General features: G+C 36.5%; 1 protein-coding gene and 1 long non-coding RNA gene across 2 annotated transcripts in view; one reads left to right on the forward strand and one right to left on the reverse strand.

The window, feature by feature from the left end:
- The window catches only part of KCNIP4 (potassium voltage-gated channel interacting protein 4), a 502,065-nt gene that overhangs the window by 105,681 nt on the left and 370,235 nt on the right, over positions 1–26,149 (forward strand). The gene's annotated exons all lie outside the window — the stretch shown is intronic.
- On the reverse strand, positions 19,154–25,460 carry LOC110212594 (uncharacterized). The gene is made up of 3 exons (XR_002325712.2): positions 25,365–25,460; positions 19,405–19,566; positions 19,154–19,239 (listed from the first exon to the last, which is right to left on the reverse strand). It is a non-coding gene; the product is annotated as an uncharacterized LOC110212594 (long non-coding RNA).

A 26,149-nucleotide genomic window follows, 5' to 3' on the forward strand; every position in this document is an offset into this window, starting at 1 on the left:
CAAGGAAGCCAGTGTCACTAGATTGAAGGCTATATGGGGGTTCAAAGTAGGGGCTAGGTTATGAAGGGCTTTGAATGCCAAACAGAGGATTTTGTATTTTGTTTAGGAGGTGATAGGGAGCCACCAGAGTTTAATGAGTAGGGGTGAGGGGTGATATGGTCAGATGTGAACTTTAGGAAAATCACTTTGGTAGCTGAATGGAAGATGAATTGCAGTGGGGAAAAACTTGAGGCAGGCAAACTAACCAGCAGGCTATTGAAATAGTCTAGGCAGGAGGTGATGAGGGTCTACACCAGGGTGGCAACTGTGGAAAAAGGGGGGTATATTTGTGAGATGTTACCAAGGTGAAATTGACAGGCCTTGGCAAGAGGTTGGATGTAGAGAGTGAAGGATAATGAGGCGTTGTAGACAACAACTAGATTGTGAGCCTGGGGGACTGGGAGGATGGCGGTGAGCACAACAGTAATAGGGATGTTGAGGGGAGGGTGGTTAGGAGGAAGAATAATAAGTTCAGTTTTGGATGTGTCGAGTTTAACATGTAAAGAAACTGAGGCCTTGAGATTTTCAGTGTCTTGTTCAATGTCACATAGGTAGTATGTGGTAAGGCTGGGGTTCAAACTCAGGGCCCTGAAACCAAATTCAGCCCTCTTTTTCCACAACCAGTCAGCCATTATTAAGACTTCACTACATCTATTAAACTATAAATTCTTCAAGGTCATGAACTAATTTCATTTCCTTTATGTCTTTCCATATTTCCCAGAATCACATTCTGAGCTAAGTAAACATATGAGGATTGAATATATATTACTGCCAGTATCAAAACAACTCTCTGAATTCCCCAGTGTTTGAAATCATATACATTATGCTTTTAAAATATTTCATATTTGCTGATTTACTCAAAGGTTTCCATTTAAAATAGTCACTAAAAATGTCAACAAATGCTGTCAGTTTGAGAATAAGTATGAGTAACATACAAATGAATAAATGGTAGCTGGGAGTTTTATTGGCTTTAGCAAAGGTATCCCTTGGAGCTTTAACAAAATAAATGAATTACTGTTTGCCTTATTGCTCCCCCCGCGCAAAAAAAAAAAAAAAAAGAAAGATGAAACACAAGAGAATATTCACATCGCCTAAAGTCAAACATATGGAGCCTAGGAAAAACAGTGAGCACAATGTTCCGATATGTTGTTTGGTGAGCTGCTCATTCCAAAATCTGTTCAGTTGGGCTGTAAAAGGGGGGATAATATGTCTTTAATTTTAAATGTACTTTGATTAAGAGCATCTCCTTTATATAGTGATGGTAATTTAAATGTAGTCTAAACAATCCTGTGGTTGAATTGCTATGGTGTTTTGTTTAGATTTAAACAAAATCTGAAGTATGAAATCTATGTATTATCAATATCTTATGCACATATAACAATGTTGTCCCTGGACCTTTTAAATTGACTTTCTAAAGGTTACACTACTAATTATTATCAGATGCAAAACTCCAATCCAGATCAGAAATTGATACCAGTCCCTGATGAAATTATTGTTCTTAATTTTTTGCTGTTGTTTTATTTCTAAAGGAAAGATTTTTTTTTAAATTAGTATCTGGGTATCTGAAGCCTCATTAATACACCAGAGAAGAAACATGTTCTACATCATGGAAGTTTCTTCTCTGAAAATCCTGACAATCTAGACACAACTATTCCTTAACCATCCCCTACTCCCAGAGACTTACCTGTGTCAACTTTGGCATTTTGGGAAATCCAAATTTCTTAAATGCATAAAAACAGCATATCCTGATAAAATCTGTTGTGGGGGAGATGAGGAAAACATTCTTTAGAAGTTAGACTATGGTGCTGTCCATTGTCACAATGCTGAACTAGACAGCTTCTTCATAACTGGTTGTGATAGTGGAAGAAGAATCTCAAGAATAAGCTGCAGTGTATTTTGACCTAGACTAAGTCTATTGATCCCTATTCCCCATCCTCCATCCCTGCCTATAGCTTACTTCTTCTGAACATGTGCACAAAACTCCATTAGACATATTTAATGAAAAAATGGATCCAGTTTATGCCTCTATTGATCTCTGTGACCTGGGAAGGCTACCAATATGATTGAAACAACAAAATAAATAAAATATGGCCATGGTAATCTCCATAATACATGTGCTTCTTATTATGTTGGTTTTGATAACATAAAGAAAAATCCTATCTTCTAAAATGAAAGAACCGTAGTAGGGTAATGTTGTGCCAGTGTGTACAAGATATTGTTCCAATCCCCAAAACACCTTCCTACCAGAAAAAAATTTTTAGAATATATAACATTATGTGTTAACACTATCTTTTTAATAGTAATTCTCTTTATGTGGATCTAGTTTGCTCTTATTCACCATTTCAATCTGATCTCCCAACTTCATATAGTATTTTATATCAGTACCACTCATTCAAAATTTGTCAGTATTGCCTTTCATATTTAGGTTATTTTGTCTCATTTTCTCACCTAGATTTTAAGCTTCTTGAAATCAGGATCCTGTTTGGTATCTCTCCATGTCTTTTTACTCAAATTAGATACTTGATAGATATTTGTGCATTCTTACTATTTCTTTACTGCCTGTCTTCATGTAGGTATAAACTAGACTTAAAAGCTAACCATCCTCCAAACTAAGGAAAGTCATTATGATGGAATGGAAAACTTACTGGCCTGGGAGTAAAGACAATAGGATTCAGTCTAGACCAAGAGTTTTTAATCAGTGGCCTATGAATCTATTTGCTCATATTTTGATAATTATTATTCTATATAATTGGTTTATTGTAAAAACATGTATTTTATGCATTTAAGACATTTTCATGAGAAATGGTCCAGAGGCTTCACCAAATTGCCGAAGAAATCTGGAATATCAGATAGGTTAAGGGGAGGTGCCAACATTAGGACAATCACAAATCAACTAAATAGATTTGTAGCATCTTACATAGTCAGAAAGTATCTTGTAATCCATCTATTTCAATTGTCTCATTTGAAAGATGATTAAAAACAAACAAACAAACAACTGTGAACTGGGATTTGAAGCCAGATGCTCTGACTCCAAATCCATTCCTCTCTCCATCATGCCATGTTGCCTATTTTAAGAAAAAGTTTAGGCTTGCTTTAATTAATGGATTTTTGACATGGTGAACTAAGCTAGTTCTTTATAGATCATGACAGTGCCATCATTTTCCCAGTGAATGTGAATGGAATCTTTTGATTAGGAACTTACCTTTAGGCACTCAGTCTTTTTTTCTTTGTCTCTCTCCATCTCCCATTTCCTTTCTTCCATTTTCCTTTCCTCCTTACCGCACTTGTCCTTCCCTCCCTTCCATTCTTCCTTTCACTCTTTTTCTATTTTCTGTATTCCTCCCTCTTGTGTTCTTCCCCTTTGTCCTTCTTCTGTTCCCCTTTTCTGACCTTACCTCCTTTATATTTATTTCTCTGTTCCTATCTCTCTGTCTCCCCATATACATAAAATAAGTGTGTGTGTGTGCACGCATGTATATATATAGATAGAGATATGAGTATGTATATTTATATCTATATTATATATATATATACATATGTATATATATGTATGCATATGTATGTGTGTGTGTGTGTGTGTGTGTGTATTCTTCCTGATTCCCCTTAACAAATCTCTTGGCCTCAGTTTATCTTTAAAATGAGAAAGACCTGCTACATGATTTCTAAAGTTTTCCCAAATCTAGATTCTATAAAGATACCAACTGAGTACCAACTATGTGCCTTGGCACTGCACTAACCACTGAGGCTCTAGAGATATGTAGAGATATGTACGTAATACACTATGGCCTCAAGGAACCCTAAATCTCATTGGAAAAATGAGGCACTTTTAAATAATCACATACTTCCTTAAAGTAACATATGAGAGGGGGAAATAAAATGCTAGAGTTCAGAGGCATCATGTGGTCAATGATCTCCCATTTGAAAAAGTCATTAGTTACATTGCATCTGACTTTGCTGTGCACATTACATCCCATTACTTTGGCTGCTATAATTCTTTTCATTTCACTTTTAAACATCCACCATGGGAACATTTTTTGTCAAATAGTAGAGTCTTGAAACTTAATAAAACAAATACAGAATAGATAAATAGTAAAATAGTACCCTTGGGTTAAACATTTGCTTCACTAATGTTGTACAATCTCTAGTTTCTAGCAATAAAATATTATTTCATTTGGTTTCAGCAGTGTTGGAATGATTTCTCTTGTTGTCCTTAATCTGGGATGACAAGATTGTAAATGGCCCTGCAGTGATAACATATGTTTGTAAAAATACATTTGGGGGGGCAGCTAGGTGGCGCAGTGGATAGAGCAGCAGCCCTGAAGTCAGGAGGACCTGAGTTCAAATCCGGCCTCAGACCAAACACTTGACACTTACTAGCTGTGTGACCCTGGGCAAGTCACTTAACCCCAATTGCCTAAAATAAAAAAAAAATACATTTGGATTCATTAGAAAGGAAGAAAGTTGAGAAGGAAAAAGCCAGAAGGTTGTAGTAATTTAAATGTGGGAATAGGCAAGGACATTTGTGACATTAGATTAAGAATACTCTGAGGACTTAACGAAGCATCTTTCATTACTTCATTTATTGAAAGAGTTATCAAAGAGATCTTATGAGCAAATTAGTTATCAAAGATGTATTATGAGCAAAGCATTTGTGTTAGCAATTATGCAGCACACAAGTTATGTCCCTGCCTTCAAGAGTTTATAATTTAGTTAGAGAGACAATTGCAATGATATAGTAAAAATAATGATGAAAGAAGATAATAGTAGGATTTACATGCATTATCTCACTTGATAAATTGGATACATAGGTAAATATAAAACAATTTACAATACAAATACATAAGAACAGTACAAATGGCCAAAAGACAAGAATTTGAAAGCACTTCCAGCCAGGGCTACACATAGTCAAAGCCATGAATAAGAATGATTATTTCAACTGAAACAATGAATGTAATTGGAGGAGGGGAGCCAAGAAGTAAACATGTAAATGAAGAAAAATTTGTAGGATTCATACCAGGAAAGGAATTTCAGTCAACAAACTAGAAGAAAGATTATGTAAAAACTGAAACAGGGTAAATGGTAGGTTATTTATCTTCACTGTTTTCAGATTGCTGCTAGACCAAAGGTTCAAGTTTAGCCACTGTATGCATCACTTATCTTTGTTCAGTTATGTGCTCTGTATTCCTGTCTCTGTTCAGCTGTCTTAAAATATCAATTTCTGTGGCTTATGTTGTGGGAAAGAGTGTGAATGAGTTAATACTGTAAACTGAGGCAGCCAGCTGCTTTCTCTCTCTCCCAAAGGGGGAGATGCCCAGAGACTGCAAAGGCCAGTTCTTGAGGTTTAAATCTCCTTTTTCCATAAAGAGGAGAAAACCAGAAGAAGAAGATCTGACTGTGAAATAAAAGAAAGGTTTTTATTAAGCAGGGAAGGAAAAAAAAATGTATGTGTATACTGTCCAGCCTGTGCTGAACAGAACTCCAGGTAATGGATGGGAAGAGTTTATATACCTTTTAAGCAAAAGAAGGTAAGAAATTTTGGGGAAAAGGTAGGCTTGGGAAGGAATGAGTCAAGAAGCCCCATCCTCTAGGGCTGGGGTGGGGGGAGAAGTGAGGAATTCTAAGTGTTAGAGCTGTGGCCCTTTGATACACAAATCAGAAGGCATTATTGGTGTTAAGCAGTCCACAGTTCATGGCTTGATAAGCAGATGTCTCCAAAAATAGGATATTCTGAAAGCCCCATAACCAAAGTTAGGAGAATCTCTGGGAATATGGTTGTCTCCAAAAACCATAAAACAGGATGTGTCTAAAAGTCACACAACCTACAATCAGAAAAGTCTTTGAAGATAGGAATGTCTCTTAAAGATCCATAAACCATCAAATGGCTCAGGGTCTACGTTAAAGCTTGCATGAGCTTACAGTTGGGTTTACTCTTGGTCACTGCAAAGGATTGTTGGTATGTCAAGCCACTCACTCTGTGTCTTAGTTGACACAGTCAGTCCTCATAAAGCTCTTCTCAGTCACCTGGATAATTGGGGAGCTCAAGCACAAATTCACTTGAACAGTACAAATCCATAGCTAGTGTTGGAAAAACCCAAATCACATCATACATACAGTAGCCAATTGGTAGCATCATATTTATGCCTATAAGAAAAAAATAAGACACTTGGTAGCATAGTATGATGTGAATGTGGACTCTTTACCAGTTATCTCTTGAACATTGTTGTCATAGTTTTTATATGGCAAGTGCTGGAGACAAAATTTTAATGACATCACCTTATTTCACGTTCAATCTTGGTATGAAATTAGGTACTTGCAAGTCATTAAACATTTAACAAATGAAATATACATTAACACAGCAAGGATATAGGGAAAAAAAGTATACAGAGACACTTTGCATACATACTCCCCAACCCCATTCCCCACCCCATATCTCCATTTGGAAACTGGTCTGGTAAGTAAGTCATCTGAGTATGTTCATGATCTTATACACCTACCAAATCTATAAAGCCTTGGACTCCACTTAGTTGGGACTTTTTTTAATACTCCTAGGTGACCAGGAAGCTGTGTCAGGGAAGCCAAGTCCAATCAGGTTCTGAAGAAGCTTTGTCCTAGGCCTACTCTATGCTGTTTGAAGAGGTGGGGTAGGAAGTTGAATCTGGGAAGCTGAAGTCAATCTGGTCCCAATGGCAGCTTTGTACTATCACAGGAAGTCTCATAATTTCAGTATCATTGTCTATGTTGAAACATTCTGGGCAAATAGGGTCTAAAGATGTATGGGTATGATCCTAGCTACTAAATGCTGTATTGGGCCAAGCAAGTTCATGGACTAATGAAATCCAAGGGTCAAGACTGGAAGATGAAAAGGAAGTCATAGTAGTAGTTGAAAGCTGAGGTAGCACACAGGGAATAATTGAGAGAAAAATGCCTCAACTATCATTTACTTCAATTTTATTCTTCATCATTTTGAAGATGCAGAAACTGAGCTCTTAAACATGGAGCCAGGAGTTGAACTCAGATCTCCTGATTCCTACTTCAGTGTCCCTTATATTACATTAAACTGCATACACACACACACACACACACACACACACACACACACACACACACACAAATTGATATGTAGTAATAGGAACCATGAAAGCTCAAAAAAAAAATCATATTACCACTTAGAAAGGGGACTAAGAGAAACAAAACAGTAAAAAAAAGATTCCAAAAGCCTGGTGCAAAGAAAAATACACCTCTATTTTCACCTTGCCCAGAAAACTGAAATAAAAATATTCTAGTGGTTTTTTTTTCTCCCTTAAGTATTGATGGCAACAAAAGTAAAAAATCATAGTAGGAAATTGAGCCAGCGCATTGACTGAGAGCAGTCATTTCACTAACAGCAGAGTAAGGGCCAAAATTGTGCAATTTGAAAATTTCAGAATCCAGCAGCATGAACACTTCAGTCTCCTTTGGTGGGCAATACTTAGCCCCAGGCTACTTTGGATTGAATTAATAAAGGAGGAGTGGTGTCCTTAAAGAGAAGAAAAATTCTCAGTGGTAGGCAAGTGTCATTACCACCTGTGGGGCAGCTGGACTGGCTGGAAGTAATGCATAAGAAGGAGGCTATAAAATGTTTGCTTGTGCTTTTTTTTTTTAAATTAAATTTCAGGCTGCAGAGTTCACTCCTCGGATTATCGGTCTCAGAAGAGTGGTCTATTGGATGCAGGAGCTCTTAATCTTTTTTCTGTTCTGCACCCCTCTGGCAGACTGGTGAAAGCAGTGAAACTATTATCAGAATAATGTATAAATGCAAAAAATGTAATGCATAGTACTACAAAGGAAACCAATTATATTGAAATTATTATTATCATTTTTTAAATCAAGTTCATAGACAAGATTAGAATATCTGATTTAATGGGAAGTCTGCTGGTAGTGTTACACAATGTAATTCTGTATCCAGTAGGTGCTTACTTAATACATGTTTCTTGTTATCAGGTGAATACAAGTTGGCATTGTGGAAAGATCCAGGGTAACCAAGACATCTAAGAACTAAAACTGGCTTTGAAATTAGTTAGTTGTTTGCCCCTAGCCAAGTCACTCCCACTTTCTTCCTCAAATTCCTTATTATGACTTGGATGATCATTAAGGTACCTATTCAAGCTCTAAAATCCTATGAACAGGAGCAGCTGGGTGGCTTGGTGGATAGAGTGCTGAGGCTGGAATCAGGAAGATCCAAGTTGAAATATGACGTTAACCACTTCCCTTGGGCAAAGGCACTTACCGTCTCCACCTCAGTTTCCTCATCTGTAAAATGGGGATAATAATAGCACCTACTCCCCAGAGTTATTATGAGTACCAAATGAGATAATACTTGTAAAGTCCTTAGCACAGTGCCTGGCACATAGTAAGTGTTATATAAATGTTAATTGTTGTTGTTGTTATAATTATTAATTATTATTAACTATGACTTAAAAAAACCCCAGCATCCAATTATCAACCCTTACAGAGGACTTTGGTTCAATAATCAAGCTTTAGATGGTACAACTTCTTTTTGCAATGACTGTTGATATTATCTTCCTTTTCTTCTAGACTCAAAATGTTATTTTATTTGATTTTTTTTCCCTGGAACTGAGAAACCTCTGGCAGGTTATAATAGCATGATGCTTGGGAAGTTGTTAACTTTTTCCCCCCTTCCCATTACTGCAAATTATGGTTTCCTACAACTTATGTCTTTTGTTCCCTAAGCCAGTTAGAACTGCTTTTCTGGTAAATTAAAGTTGCTTAAAATTTGTGTTCATTCCAAAAAAATGTTTGGTTCCTGACCCCAGTGTTTGCTGTGAAAATATTCCTCTGGAACCAAGAGAAATTCAGACAACATCTGCTGAGTGCTCTCTGCCTTATTTACAGAAGATTTTTTAAAATGTTAAGATAATGCATTATACATATAACTTTTGCAGCAAACCCAATTAAATATACATTTACAACTGGGAATTAGTATGCCAGTTCCCTACAATTATCCCTTTATTAATGCATCCAGATTCCTCTAGACAACCTTGAATTGTGGATATAGTTTTGAGTTGAGAGTCAAGAATCTTCCTCTGCCTATCTTACCTCAGATAGTTGCTAGCCATATAATAATGGTAAGTTGCTGTATGTCTGAGCTTCAGTTTTCTCATCTATAATAGGTTTTGTGTGTATGTGTATGTGTGTGAAATCTACTTTAAAAGATGGGGGGCGGGGTTGGCTAGGCAATGGGGTTAAGTGACTTGCCCAGGGTCACACAGCTAATAAGTATGTGGAGTAAAATTTGAATTCAGGTCTTTCTGATCCCAGGTCCAGTGCTTAAATAACCAATGCATCATCTAGCTACTTCTAAACCAGTAAAGTGACTTGCTTAGGGTCACACAACAAGCCAAAGGATTTTTATCTGGGTCATTCTGATCCTGAACTCCATGAACACCACTTCATTTATTTTTAAGAATCATGGGATGTTAGAGCTGAAAAAAACATTGGAGATGATCTAATCCAAAACTCTAATCTTAAAGATGAGGTCATGGAAACCCAGAGAAGTTAGGTGACTCAGCCAGGATTACTCCACCTACCTAGTGGCAAAGTCAGGACTACAGTCTAGTAACTCCAAGGCCAATGTTCCCTATAATGTATCATGTTGTTCATTGATAGCCCACTAACACCCAGGATAATGCGAATTTTCTTCAATGAACACTTGCCTTGTTTTGAATTTTCATCTCCTGAAACAATATAAAAGGGGAGTAGTTATGTTTTTCCCTCTTTATCTAATCAGTCAGCAACTAGTTATAAACTCATTTTATTCATTCATTCATTCATTCAACAACAAATACTCATCAAACAGGCTCTGTAGCCAGGGGCCATGAAGAAAAGAAAGATGAACAAGGCTAAATTCTTGACGTTAAGAAGCATGCAAACTAATTGGAGAAGTAAGGCAGGTACTCGGATAACTGTAAAGAAAGACAATATGTGCGAAACAGCATAGAATGTTCAGACATTAAGTTTGATAAGAGTTCAGAGGCAAAGGAGATTATTTCTGATGGAAAAGGAAAGTTTTATGGACAAGATGAATTTTTAGCTGTGCCTTGGAGGAGGGCCAATCAAATAACATTGACTGAGAGCCCATTCTTTACAGAGCACGATGTCTCAGTTTTTAGCCAAATGACATGAGTTGGCAGAAGTGTCAACAAACCATCATTATATCTCCAATGATATGTGAGGTTCAGGTTTTGGATGAAGCTCAATTAGTAACTAAATTCAATTGCTTTCTGAGTTTATTCAATTTTTTTTAATTACCTATTGATTTTAGTTAGATTTTTTGATACTATTATTTGCTACTTTTGAATTGTTTTTAAACATCGAGTATCATTTTGCAGTTTTTCTAATTGTTTTGATATCTCTCCTTATATTTGTATGCATTGGAAACTTCTTTGTACTTATGTATCAATTCCTTTAATACTTATTATCCAATTTAATTTTTCTGCTGATATTTCTTTTATCCCAAAAAGTGATACTATAACTTAAATTTCTCAATGGTTTTTATCCATTGATGTCTCTTACATTGAACAAATTCTTATTTAAATTGTAGAGTTGTTGTATGTGTTTTTTTTCATTTCCCACATATGTGGTCAATTGCTAAATCTTGTCTTTTCTAAGTATGCAATATCACTAGTACTCATACTCTCCTCTACACTCATTTAGCCACCACACTAGTTCAGGCCCACAACACCTCTTAGTTGAACTATTATAGCAGCTTTCTGCTTCTTCAGCCTGTCTCAAGCCTTACCTTATTCCAATTCAGATTCCCTAACCTTCCCTCCCCAGACCTGTCCATAGTTCTTGCCTCAGGATTTAATAAATTTAGGCCACCAGACTGCAACAAAAGGAGTAGAGGCAATTAGAATGGGAAAGGGTCCCACTAGGCCCTTCTCTCGCAACCCAGTCAAGCAGGAAAAGAGGAGAGGATAGATGGAGGTGAGAAGGAGTGAAAAGTCCTAGGTTCTGAAACTCCAGAACACAATGATTCCTTTTAGGATTCAGCTACAGTTAAAATCTTTCCCAATATTCAGGTGGTTCCTAACCTTTGAGTATTACCCTTCTCAGTTAATAATTTAGTAGCGATACATGAAGGGCAGCTAGGTGGTACAGTGGATAGAGCACTCAGCCTGAAATCAGGAAGATCTGAGTTCAAATGTGTCCTCAGACACTTACTAGCGGTGTGACCTAGGGCAAATTGCTTAACCCCTTTTACCTCAGTTTCCTCATCTATAAAATTAGCTGGTGAAGGAAATGGCAAACCACTCCAATATTTTTGACAAGAAAACCCCAAGTGGAACTGGACACAACTGAAATGACTAAAAAAGTGACGCATGAATCCCCACAGAAAAATTTAAAATGAGTAGCTGCTCAAATATCTAGCAGAGTTTTATTGCAATAATGTTGCAAACCCTCATGCTACTTATTGCCTGTGTGACCGTGGTAATGATAATACTACTAATAATGATAATAATAACTAACATTGACATAGCACTTTAAGATGTGCAGTATGCTTAACATGCATCCTATAATTTGATCCTCAGAACAATCCTTTGGGTTAGGGTGCTATCATTATTTCATATTACTAATAAGGAAATAAGCTCAGGCAGGCTATGATTTGACCATGATTGTATAACTATTTGGTGACTGAGGCAATATTTGAACTCAGGGCATCCTAATTCTAAGTCAAAAAGCCTGCTGATTACAGTACACTGTCTCTCCTCACTGAACCTCAATAGTCTTACCTCTAAAATAAAGTTTCCTTTCCTCTCTAAATCCTATGAAGTCCAGATTAATAGAAACATTCAAATACCAAAAACTATTTTAGAAATTATGTCATTTTGGAAATTATTTCCTGCATCATAACCTATGACAATGAAGATTCAGGTTCGCATATTTTTTTTAATTCACCTATCTTAGGTATTTCATTTACTCTAAAAGAAAATAGAATAAAACTGTGATCTGGCTCCTCTCTGTGAGGTAGAAAACATATCTGATCTTATTCTACATACCTTGGGTAAGCCAGTATTCATCACACCCAGGCTAGAAGCTTGTTTACCATTGTATTAGAACACTGTGACTCTTAGATCACTGACAGCAAAGACTCATTGGATCATTTTACCCTGAGGGGTTAGACAAAGCTGTCTTTGTCATGGATACTGTGGGATTTGGGTTACTTACCTGCTAGAAAATGTAATTAGGCATTTGTCCAACAACCAAATAAAATCTATGCTGAAAAGCAAGAGCACTTCATGCAGATTTATCTATGACCAACCAGACTAATCAATACTTTCATTGTTAAGCACAATTGAAAATTATCAGGTAGAAGGAAGGAAGTTAAATCTAAGGAAATTGGAGTATAACGGGGAATCTGTTTTCTGACCCAGGGCCCACTGGAGAGCTAATTTCACACTTTAAATAGCTCTAGCATGAATTAGCTACAGTATTTGGGGACAGATTTTTTTTTTCAAAATTTGAATAAATATGAAACAATACAAACGTAAGTCAAAGCAGACTTAGAATTGGGGATAAATCTTTTATTTATGATAGGCAAATGTTACTCTTTTTGGGAAATGACAAATGCATTTCAGCAAGTATAATCCACAACAGATGTTTCCATGTAGTGTAATTTTAAATATATGTAAAACTATATAGTTTAATATAGTAGAAGTATGTTCCAAGTCTGATTAAAATCCCTATGATTTACTTAGGGATCACATCACCATGGTTGCAAAAGATACACAGTATTCTTAACCTAGTTTATTTCATCCTATGTCAAAGGCCCATGCAACAGTTGTGGCAATATTTCTAGCCTGGAGCCACTGTTTTTTCCACGTTAGTTATCTTCCAAATTCTCAAGGCTATTTTAGGAAAGGTCTTTTAATCAGGAGAGTGCTGAAGGAGAGCAGGCTACAACACTACAATAGTAAACTCCTCATTAGTTAGGATGGGTGGAGGTTGAGGTGTGTTGGTTAATTGATTATTATGGATGCCCAATTTTTAAAGCCTGTGAAAGACAATTCTAATCAAAGTGGCAGCATGGTACAGTGAGCATCATGCTGGACTTGACGTCAGGAAGGTCTAAATCCCAACTCTACCGCTGACGCTAGTGCCAGGACTATTAGAAATCTGTCTCATCCTCTGGCAACTCTTGAGAATTCATGTGTCCTTGACATATTAGCATATGGAATAGAAAAAAAAATGATTACTAAAATTATACCAAAGATAATTTCTTCTTTTAATGGTGCAAAAAACAGCTTTATTCTCAGGGTCAATTTTCATTACTGAAAATTGTACTGAAAATTCAGTACTGAAAAACAAAAGGTCTGCCTACTTGAATATGCTGTTTGTTTTCTTAGAGGGGGACATGCTGTATAGATGAGACTTTATTCTCTGCAGGTCTGAGGTAACAAAATTAGGATATTTACATGCCCAGAATTGGATTCACTGCACTAAACTGGTTGGCTCAGTTCTATCAACGATAGATAGAGCACTGCATTGAGTTTTAGAATCTGTAGCACCTTTCTATCCCTTCCCTATTTCTCTGCATTCCCTTCTGTAGAAAGAGCAGGTCAATCTACTTACCAAACAGTGAATGAACAAGTTCATGGACCTCAAACCAAGGTAAATAGAATGTAATGACAATTTGTAAAAAGCACTCTCTTCTTACTGATGATTTCCCCTTTTCTGCCATTAGTGGTTCCTTCTTTCAGGTAGGCAGTGCCTTGATATCTTTCTCTGCTCCCTTATCAACATCTGCATTCAAGAAAGGATGTAAAAAAACAAATCTTTTCCAATGACTCTCCATTTTTTCTAGAATACAGCACATTATTAAATGCCTTTTAGTGCCCAGATGCTGCTCCAGAGGTTCTCGAAGGAGATGATGTCACCACCTTGGGGTGCTGGAACAATGGAGGGGGCAATAGTAGCTTTGGGTTCAATTGGGGGGTGTTGAATAAAAATAAGGGGGAGGTGGAAGCATAAGGAAAGAAGAGAAGGGAAGAAAATTTTGAAAAACCATTTGTACATGTTTCATCTGTTGTGTAACAGAGTTAAAGTCATAGTGATTACATTATTTTCCAAAAAAAAAAAAAAGCAAGTTATAACCAATCAGTGGTCAAGTCTGCTGACAGGTCTTAACAAATAAGTGTTGGCATGTGAGCATGTTGCCCTTTGACAGCAAGTCCAGCATCCATCAGCAGGAACATGTGCTTATGATGACTTGTTTACAATATGATACTATATGGCTATATGATGAAATATAGTATCATCAAAATTTCAATGCCAGGAAAAAACACCACAAATTTTCAATAAATTATTAAATTTATGATGTATCATTTTAATATATGCACATATATATATTTATGAAAAATTTTTAAATGATGCAAATTAAAAAAAAAAACAATTAAAGAAAGTAGATTACCAGGGGAGAACAGAATATTTTTTTGAAAAGGGCATGGTAGACCAAATAAGTTTGGGAACTTTTGTGCTAGACAATGAAGCCACCAAGGTAAAAATTCCATAATCCCTACCACAGTCACATTTAACAGTACTAGGGCTTTGTACCAGAGTGCCCAAGTTAGGCAGGGCAGCTAGGCAGTGCAGTGGGTAGAGCACTGGGCCTAGAATCAGGACGACCTGATTTCAAATGAAGCCTAAGATGCTTAATTAGCTTAGTGTACCTGAGCAAGTCACTTAACCCTGTTTGCTTCATTTTCCCCATCTGTAAAATGAGCTGAACAAGGAAATGGGAAACCACTCCAGCATCTTTGCCAAGAAAACCCCAAATGGAGTCACAGAGTCAGACAGGACTAATTGACTAAACGGCAGCAGCCAAACTTAGAAGGTATTGTCATCCTAAAGCGCCAAAAACAGAAGACAGTTTAGCAAAAGAATAGTCAGTTTAAATAGGAAACTGCCAGATGATGCTTCCTTCTCCCCATCCCAGTTTCTGTACCCCAGCCTGATTCTGCCCTTCTCCTATGTAATGATTTGTTTACAATACAATACTATATGGCTACATGATGCAATAATGTATCATCAAAATTTCAATGCCAGGAAAAAACAATACAAATTTTCAATAAATTATTAAATTATGATGTATCATTTTAATATCTGCACATATATATTTATGAAAATTTTTAAAATGATGCAAATTTTTTAAAAAAGTATTGACCTCCTCTGTATCAGCTTCACTGGCTTTCCCTGGTGCTTTCCTGCCCTGGGCACAGAATTCTTATTTATGGATCTGGTTGCTACCTTGCAGGAGATAGGAGGCTGTAGATGCTCAGGCATCAAACACAGGTTCTGGCCCATATTGCAAAAGCCAGGAGATATCAGAAATCAGAGCTGGACCCACCATTGCTGTTCAAAAAGAGAGCACTGGTTTCCCCTTCTGCCATTCCTAGAGATCATTGCCTCACCGTTGCTGCCAGAGAACATTGTTAGACCTCCTCAAATGACAACATCATATTGTCAAGCGTGGTAAGTTTAATGACAAAGATTAAAAGCAAAAAAAGATAGTGATTATTATGGTGTGGCATAGAACATTTCTTTTCATCTTTTCTTTTTTTCCCTAAAAGAAAAAATATTTAGTTTCTATTCTTTGTGTATAGAAGATCAAACAGTCAAACAAATTGATCCTGTCACAATCTCAGCTTTTTTTTTAAAAGTAGATTGTTTTACTACCCTGGGAGCATGTTAGGTTAGTTATAATCCCACCTTTATAATTAGAGCCAATACAGAGTGAGAATAATAATGATAGCTGCAATTTATGTAACACTTTAAGGTTTGAGAAGTTTTCCTATATGTTATATCAATTTATCCTCACAACAACAATTTTAGGTAAATACTATCATTATATCTATTGGAGAGATGCGGGCAAATGACTTACCTATGGTCACGCAACTAATAAATGTAGAAGATAGTATCTGAACACTGTTTTTCCTGACTCCACATCTATTACTCTTCCTACCACACCATGCCATCTCTTAGATATAGTTTTATTTGCTGAGGAAGGTAGGGTAATAACTCAAAAAGACCAATAGCCTTTCTAGAAACCAAAAATCACTGTAATTTCTAGTTATCCATTTTTCCTCCTCCCAAAATGGAAACCACAAATTTATCCAATTTCTCAATTTCTAAATATATGGAAAAGTACTATTAAGTCATAGTCATAATCCTCATTCAAACTATCGAAATATTTTCAAGTAACTATGCATATAGTTCTATAAGAGACAGTTCAAGGTGGCATAGTTCAATGGGAAGAACATTGGATTTTGGGTCAGAAGGAAGGAAAGAAGCATTTATTAATCAGCCTCTTTGTGCCAGGCACAGTGCTAAGCACTTTACAAATATTTAATCCTCACAACAGTCTTGGGAAGGAGGTGCTATTACTATCCCTATTTTACAGATGAGAGGACTGAGACCAAGATGGGTTACATGACAACCAGATCCACACAGCTAGATTTATGTGAGTTGCAAGTCTCTGCATCCTAATCTTTGCCTCCTCATTTCCCTGGCTTCCTTTAAGTCCCAACTAAAATTCTACCTTCTACAAGCAGCCTTTCACAAACCCTTTTAATTCTAGTGACTTCTGTCTGCTGATTATTTCCAACTTATCCTACACACACACACACACACACACACACACACACACACACACACACACACACACACACACACGTATGTATGCATGTATGTGTATGAATGTGTGTGTGTATACATACATAGACATACGTGTGTGTGTGTATATATATATATATATATACACATAATATTGTTCATACATAGTTGTTCTCATGTTGTCTTCTCCGCTGGACTGTGAGGTCCTTAAGAGCAGGGACTGTTTTTTACCTTTCTCTGTGACCCTGGTGCTTAGCACAGTTTTTACATAGCACATTAATAAATGTTTGATATCATACATGAAAACTATCATGGAATATTCTGTAGAGGATTTGGGTTTCCCAGAGTTGTTTTAAATAATGGAATATAATGAAGAATCACATAATCTCAGAATTTGAAAATACTTCGAAGACCATCTGGAACAATTTGCTCCTTCATTTGTCACCAGCTGCTCTGCTTGATTTCAACTCATGTACTTCCCCCCACCCTCCAGTCATGCCCACTTTTCCTTTTCCTTGTGTATATCATCTTTGCCCTTTAATGTTGTGAATTCCTTCAAGGCAGAGATTGTCTTTCTCTTTATTTGTTTACTCAGCATTTTACATAGTTTCTGGCATATAGTAGGCACTTAATAAATGGGTATTATATTGCCTCATATCCTCCATGACCAAGAATCCCTTTTAAAACACCTCCAACAAGTAGTCATCCAACCTCAAAGGAGGCAATACCCAATAAATTCATCCAAAGATTTTGATGAGTCAACAAATCACTATAGGCTGAGAATTTTAAACCCGTAGTGTTTGTTTCTAATTTTCTGTCCCACTAAAAAAAAGAAATAATATCAAATAATACCTGTATAAAAAGTTTTACTGGCACATGCAAGGCTTTTAACTATGGACACACATATTGTGTGGATGTGACAAGGGGGAGTTCCCATTAGATGATTTTGCATTTTTCCTGAAAGATTTTCAAGTCATCTATATAGGCTTCCATTATTAACTTGATGCTAGGAGTTTCCTGATATGTTACTCTAGGTTCCCTATATGACATCTGTTTAGATATCCCATCATTATCTCAAACTCATTATATCCAAAATTAGAATCAGCATTATCTTCCATCACAGACTGACTACTCTTGCAAACTCAGCCTTTATTGTCAATAACACTACATAGTTCCTTAACATATTAGCTCATTTTTTTCACTACTGATATTCAAATAGTTAATACCACATTTTGTTAGTTTAACATTTCTCTAATGTCTCTCTCAGTCAGCCCTTCTCTTTCATTTCCAGAATATCTATATTGGTCCTGATCAACACAGTGATAACCAAAATGGCCTCCTGGATACTCTTTCTGCCTGTAATGTCTGTTCAAGTCTTTGACATGCCACAACTAGATTATTTGTTCTTGAATACCTCTTTCTTCATGTCTCTCCCCCAGTTAAGGACCTACAATGATTTCTTCTTGCCAAGTCAAAACTTAATATCCTGACATTCAAGGTCTATCAACTGGATTGACATCACTGTTATCTCTCACTATTTCACAAAGTAACTTATCTATTACAACCAATATGGTTTTCTTACTGTGTCCCAAAAATGTCTATCTCACTCCTATGTCCATGGTTTCACTAATAATCTCTTCTCTGCCTATAAGATTTATTTCATCCTCCTTTGCTAAGCCAAAATTTACCTTTCATTTAAAGACCAGCTCAAGACTCCACCCTTAAAGCTTTCAGGCCACTGTACTGTACTGCTACTATGTGTCATCAGATCTCAACTTATCATAGTTGTCAATGTATTTGACCTCCCCTTACTAAATTACAAGGTCTGTCAGGGCAAGAAAAACAAAATTGTATCCTCAGTGTTTGAAAGTGCCATATGCATAGTAGGGCACTAATAAATATCTGTTAGATTGAATTGTTGTTGAATTATTTCTCAGATCACTGAGGTGCTAAGTAGATTATTAATTCTAAAACCACTAGTTTACAACAGAACAGTGTAATATGTACTGTGAAAATAAAACATAGAAGATTTATCTCATCTTGATCCTCTTAACTATTTAGAGCATTTAGAATTAAATAAATTTTAATTTTAATCTGCACATTTGTTTGACTCCTCTTAAGCTAAACATTGAAATCTCGGGTTCAAATAAGATTTTTTTATGCTAAAGGAAAAAAAAATTCCTGGCTGACAATTCATCTTTTAATGCTCTACACTCAAAGCCAATTTAATTCACATCTTCTTTAACTGTATCTAAATTTGACGTATTGGAAGCAGTGCAATTTTCCATTGAGCAGTGTTTGAGTTCTCATCAAAACAGATAGATCATTCACATTGCTGCCCAGAGATAAATAAAATAATTTAGCAAATTGAATTGTGCTGTTTGGCTTGGTAGGAATAAATTGTCAATTATTTGCTGTGATTTGTCACTTTGCTTACCCTTCCTTAATGTTGTTTACTTCAACTTCCTTGTTTCTTCTCCAGCATTAACTTTTGAATTTGGTCCAGTTCTTTTCCTGGAACAGCACTTTCTGAACAGAAAAAAGACACACACATGAATAATGAATGCATCCCAATTGTATCACTTCACTGTTTCATGTTTAAATAAGATAAAATTAGTGAAGCACAGTACTATTTTTAAAGTATTTGACTGGTACAGGAATCATCCAGGTTCAGGAACAGAAAGCAGGATATACCTTCTTTGGATGTCTTCAGGTCATCAAAACATCAAGTTAAAAGGAGGATCAGAGGCTCAATTGCCATCCAGGGGCTTGATCGACATGAATGCTTGGCTTTGTGTGCACCTCATCTCCAGATGTTTTCTTGCATTTGTTATTTTTTTCCAGGAGTCTTATCAGCTGTAGAAACACATATAGCCATATACTGTTTCAAAGGGCAGAATGTCCTGATGTTGGTGGTAAAATACTAATTCACAATGTTATGCAGCATTTGTGAAACTGGGCAGGGTAATAGGCTCATTAACACTGTAAAGGTGTCAGAATCAAAATGTCGATGTCCATCGCTGAATTTTAGTGTGGGAAAAGTCCTCAGTGACCATATAGTCCAATCTGGGTCTTAAAAAAAATCCTTGACTACAACATATCCTACAAGTGGTCATCCAACATCTGCTTGAAGACTTTCAGTAAAAGGAAACTCACTATCTCCTGAAGCAATCCATTCTCTTTTGGGATTGTTCTAGTTATAGGGAAGTTGTTTTATTTTTTTCCCTGACTTTAAGCCTAAAGTTGCCTCTTCACTACTTTCATCCATTTCCCTTGACTAAAGAGAGTAAGTTTTATCTTTCTGTATGACATTCCTCCAAATTCTTCAAGTGAGGATTTTTGTCTCCATTTTTGCCATCCTATAGTGTTCTTAAACTTACTGATACTTTTCTTTAACTTTATCATTGAGAACTGAACACAATACTCCAGAGATGATCTGACCAAGATATGCGATAGTATTATTGCCACCTTACTCCTGGAAACTGTTCTTTCGTTCTTTACTACAATCCAAGATTGTTTTCCTCTTATTGTCTGCCATATCAATTAATCAATAAACATTTATTAAGAACCTGCTATGCAGTAGGCACTATGCTAAGCACTAGATCATACTGCTGACTATTTTTTTATCTGTTTAATTTCCCATTAATTTCCATTTCCCAATAGTGGAAGATAGATGGAAATAGATGATCGATGGAGATCAAGAGATAGAGAGACAGGGGCAGATAGATAGAAAGACAGATGATAAGGAGACAGAGATAAAGAGAGATAGAGAGACAGAGAGAAAGATAGATAGGATATAGACAGATAGGCCTCAATAGCAGATGATGATTTTATGTCTCTTTTTTTTTCTTTATGCCCTTTAGCTTTGTGCAATGAAGGCAGATGCCTCATTTTCTAAATACCACTACTTTGTGTCATAGTCAGGATCTAAGATCTTGAGAGGCCAGAAAAAAGGAATGAATCTAGGGTGAAATTGACTAGAGATAAATGTTAAAGTTTTTTACTTGGAGTTAAAAAAATTAACTTTGCAAGTATAAGATAGGAGAATTATATTTAGGTAGCTATTTGTCTGAAAAAGTCTGGGGCAGGGAAGGTTACTAACTACAAGCTTAATAGGAGTCAGCAGTATGATGTTGTAGCCAAAATGATACAGATAGATTATAGATAAATAGATCATAGAAAGATAAATAGATATAAGATATAAATAGAAAGCTATATAATAAAGATACGTTAAAAGAGAAAGACAGAGGGAGATGATCGATAGATGATAAAATAAAGAAATGAAGACAGTAAGTAGGTAGGTAGATGATAGATGATGGAGAGATAGAGATAGATGAAAACAGAAAGATAAAAGATAGATGATGGCTAATGGAGAGATGTAGACAAAAAGATGGAGACAGAAAGAAGCTAAATATTGGAGACAGATGATAGATGGAGATCAAGAGATACAGAGAGAGGCAGATGGATAGAAAGACAGATAATGCAGAGATAAAGATAAAGAGGTGAAGACAGACAAATAGAGATAGAGAGAGAAAAAGACAGACAGAGAGATAGACAGACCTTTATCCCCCACTCCAATGTAAGTTTCCTCTAAGCAGGAATTATTTCAGTCTTTATATCGATACCCTAGCACCTAGCACAGTTCCCAGCACATAGTCGGTACTTCCTCAATTCTGGTTGATTGATCCTTGGTTTGATCATATAGCGAGAATGAAGTACAGCCAGGGGTCAGCCCATGTGCTCTGCTGGTATCTAAGCAATGTCAAGAGATTCATTTGAAGTTGCCCAGTTTACTGCAGATTTACAGACTGGTGACAAGAAGTGTGCCTTCTTCATTGTTAGGAGTATCTGCATTGATAAGAATCAGAGAGCTATTTATTGAAATATCTATGCAAAAAATAAACTTGTTTTCATTCTGTTATGAATTATCATTTTAAATGTGTTTCCTGAAACTGGAACAGCTTCAACTTTCCCAGTGTAAATGTTTCTACTTGTAGGCAAAAATCTTGTCAGTTATAGAGTTTTCATTTTATCGCCAAACACATTCCTAGCCTATGTATATGTGGGTCATTCTGATGCTAGAAGCCAGGCTGCTGGGTCAGATACAAATGATATCATGGTAATGAAACTTCACTTAAACTCAGAATATTTGTTTTGAAATACCAGCTCCACCGCTGGCTAGTGGGATGAACTTTGCCAAGTCACAGTATCCTCATCTGAAAAGTGGAGGTAATTATGACTGTCCTGCTGGTTGTAAACATCAAAAGAAACAATGACTAGAAAAGAGTTTCATAAAATATTATGCAAATGGAAGCTATTTGTTCTACAAATTGGAGGTTATCTTATTTTTCTGTGATGGAAACAATTTGTGTGGTGATGCTACCAATCTATTTCAGAATCTCTACATATGTCTTCTGTCATAGCCCATCATAAAATCCACCTATTGATTCACCATTGATCCTGCAGTATGCCATAGGCATCAGGTACTGGAACCAGTCAGGAAGACCTGGGTTCAACACCTGGCCTTTGACACATGCTCTCTTTGTGACCAGGGGCAAGTGGACAAGCAGTGGAGTCATAGATTTAATGCTGAAAGGGACCTCAGAAGTCATGTAGTTTGGGGTAGCTAGGTGGCTTGGTGGATAGAGCACTGGCCTTGGATTGAGGAGGACATGAGTTCAAACCCAGCCTCAGACACATAATACTTCCTAACTGTGTGACCCCGGGCAAGTCACTTAACCCCATTGCCTAGCAAAAAAAAAAAAGTCATGTAGTTCAACTTTCTCTTTTTATAGATGCAAAAACAAGGCCCAGAGGGATGAAGTAAACTTTTTGCCAACATAGGACAGGTAGTAAAGAGGAGACAGGATTCATAGCCAGGTCAGAGTTTGGCATGGCCCAGGATACTAGAATTGAAAGAGATCTCAGAAACATCTATTTGAATTCCTTCATTTTCCATAGAATAAAACTAAGTATTAGGTTAGTGAGATGGCCAAGGTCACATTGTCAGCATCTGAAACAGAATTTGATCTCAGTTTAACTCCAAAGAACCACACTACTTTGATCAACAGGGATTTATTAAAAAACAAACCTATGATGTGCTAGTCGCTGACTCACTAAATGTACCTCTCTGAACCTCAATTTCCTTCACTTTAAACTAGGGACAATAATACCTATGTCCCTACATTACATGCTTGCTGTGAAGTCTGAGTGACACGATAGATGTTAAATTCCTTGCAAATTTTAAAACTCTATATGAACACCAATTATTATTACCTCTAATTTTGTGTCTGAGGCTATAATACAAAACTGTGCCTTATATAATGATTTTATGTCTTTTTTTTCTTCATGCCCTTTAGCTTTGTGCAGTAAAGGCAGATGCCTCACTTTCTAAATCTACTCTCACTAGGTGGCATAGTATATATAACACTGAACTTGGAATTAAAAAGCCCTGAGGTTACATACTGTTTCTGACTAGTGGAGTGATGCCAGACAAGTCACTTAACCCCTATGGGCCTCAGTTTCCTCATCTGTAAGTGGAGATAATAATAGCACTTATAGTACAGGGCACTTGTGAAGATCAAATCAGATAATATACATGTAAGGTGCTTTGCAAACCTTAGAGTGAGATATAAATGGTATTGATTATTGAATGGATTTATTTCATGTGCCTTTCATTCTGCCTCACTGCTAGCTCCTCGAAGACTAGGTCATGTCTGCTAATTCTTTCCCGTGTCTTCCCCTCCCACCACATGCACAAAGTGAGCACTGAATATATTTGTTGTTCTTTCAGATGCTAATAGATACACATGCTTTATTAGCTACATCTGTCAAGGATTAGAAAAATTAAAACACACTAGATACATTTCTGTACTTAGTTGAATTCATTCTTAAGTTCTGCTACCATTCCCAGGTTTCTGTTTAACAGTCAAACATTTATATTATATTTGAAAAATGTTAAGAGAGTTTAATCCTTTCCTTAATCCTCAGATCATTACATGGTATTACCAAGGAATAAGGCTGACTCCTTTAACAGCTTCCTTAGTGGTCTATGTGGAAAGAAGATATGGAAGACTGGATGTCTTCTGACCAGACAAGCCTTGGGCAAACTCTGAAGGACAAAATATGCCCATAAATATTCTTTTTAAAAAACAGAGCTAGGAAGTGTCTTTCAAATACAGCAGACAAAAGAAACTTAAGAAAGGAAAACAAGTCTCAGTGTAGCTATAAATGATGATCCAATATTTACACATTGAAAAGAGAAGAAAAGACTATTATTCTTTAGAAGTCACACATCACAAGACTCAAGTGGTGGATGTGGGAATAATTTATATATAAATAATAATTGAAACTGAGCTAGTATATGAACTTTCTAAGTGAGAGAAAAAGGTACATTGACCAGCCCTTGAGAGAATCTTTGATAAAGGATGAGGAGAAAGCAGAGGAGTTGGTGAAGAAGATACTAAAGAAGCTAGCAAAATTATGAGGATAAATAAGTGACTTTAGAGAGCCAGAGAAGGAAAGTATGTTGAGATCACCTGGCCTTGGCCATGTGAAGAGAACCAGTTCTCAACAGTCTTTACTCAGCTACAATATTTTTCATTTGGTGAGTTTTAACACTTGTCCCTGAAGGGTACTGGAATTTTATTTTACTTTGGCCTGTCTGGTAATTTTTTTCTCAAATCTTTGTTTTTAATATATTTTGTAAATACTCTAAATTCTGATAATGCATTAATGAAGCATATGAAAATATATAAAAGAGAACAAAAGTCCAGAAGAAGACCCAGATAAGAATGAGAGCATTGATACTATCATGTTAATGTTTGTTTATACTTAAAAAATCAAGTGGTACAGTGGAGATGCATATTATAATGTGCAATCATATTTTTATTTCCCTTTGTATATTGATGATTGTCAAATTCTTAATAAAGCTTTTTAAATTTAAAAAAAAGAAGTCATACCTCATCCAAGAGTCATTGAGGAAGCAAAAAGAGACCATCTCAGGGTCTGGATATTTAAAAAGGATGTGTGACCATATCCTTCCCCTCTCACCTCTGTTAGCCTAGACCTATACCCTCAGGCAACCCTTGTTTCCCCTCTTAAATCTGAAAAAAAATCCATTTACCCTAAGGAATAAATGGATGATGAATCCACAAAAAAAAAAAAGAATTTGCATCTTAACAGGAACACAAATTTTGAGCTATAGACATGAAAACTTATCAAGTATATTAAGGGGAAGAGGAAGGGAAGGATATAATTTTAGAGTGGGGCATAGGCCTCTTTGGAATCTCTGAAATTTCGCAACATGCAGTCACTAGCTACACCAAACTCAAATAGAAGACCATCCCTGAAAAACAAGATCCAAAATGCACTGATAGCAGACCCAACCCCTTCCCCCAATTCACATCTCATAAGGACCTGCTGCGATCAAGGGGCTAGAGCCAGATAGCTAGACTCTTGGCTGGAAGTCTGCATTTCACTAGGCAGAGGCCCACAGCTCTGGAATTCTTACAGCTTCTAAACAAACACAAAACAGAATCTGCCTAGCTGCGATTTAGCCCCGCCCCACCCCCCACCCCCCAGCTTCAGGTGGCCTAAGCTGCTTTTCAGCTCATTCAGAACCAAGTTATTCATTGAGCCAGCCATGTGGGTACCTTATTTGTTCTCCAGCTGGTAGGCTTGCTTTCTATCATTGGCACAATGTATTCAACCCCTCTCCTCTATCTTCTGGATGTTTCTCTTGTTGTCTATTCATGCAAATACTCTGCATTTTCTGATTGCAACAGTACATCATCTGTGGGAGTTATTGAAATACCCAAATAAGGGCTCCTAGTGAAGTCATTCCATGTGGTTGGCATTTTGTTCGTTTTTTAAAAACCTGTTTTTTGAAAGAGACAGATCAGAATTTTTAAAAAGAAAACTTGATCTCCAGAGATCTGAAACATATTAACTATTTATCATACATTAAAGAATGAAGAGTTTTCAAAGGAAGAAGACTGAATATCCAAACAAAAAAGTATTCATTCCCTTCTGATTTCAGCAACTGGATTCCTTGAACTATTGCAGTTATATATCAGGACATATACAATGGAGAAAGGGAACACTGAGAACCCCATGAGAGTATATTCTTATATAGAGACAAGCATTTGTTTTTCCCCTGTGTTCAAACTTTTCCTTATAACTTTTTTCTTCAAACTGTACTTCAATATCTGAAAGATCTATAATATCAGTTGTTTGGATATTTCTTCCACTGAAGCGGACTTCAACCTCTCCCTGGCTTAAGAGATAGTCTTTGAGATTTGCTATGACCCAAAAGAAATCCTCCCCCCTTAGCCACCTAGTAATGAGCCTGTCCAAATTTAGCTTGACTGGTCTTTAGAATATCAGACTTACAGTCAATCTCCTCCTTTACCCTTGTCTCTGATGAAGAAGTGATCTT

This window comes from Phascolarctos cinereus, unplaced genomic scaffold (genome assembly GCF_003287225.1).
Source record: "Phascolarctos cinereus isolate Bilbo 61053 unplaced genomic scaffold, phaCin_HiC Scaffold_9;HRSCAF=440, whole genome shotgun sequence".
Classification (NCBI taxonomy): Eukaryota; Metazoa; Chordata; class Mammalia; order Diprotodontia; family Phascolarctidae; genus Phascolarctos; species Phascolarctos cinereus.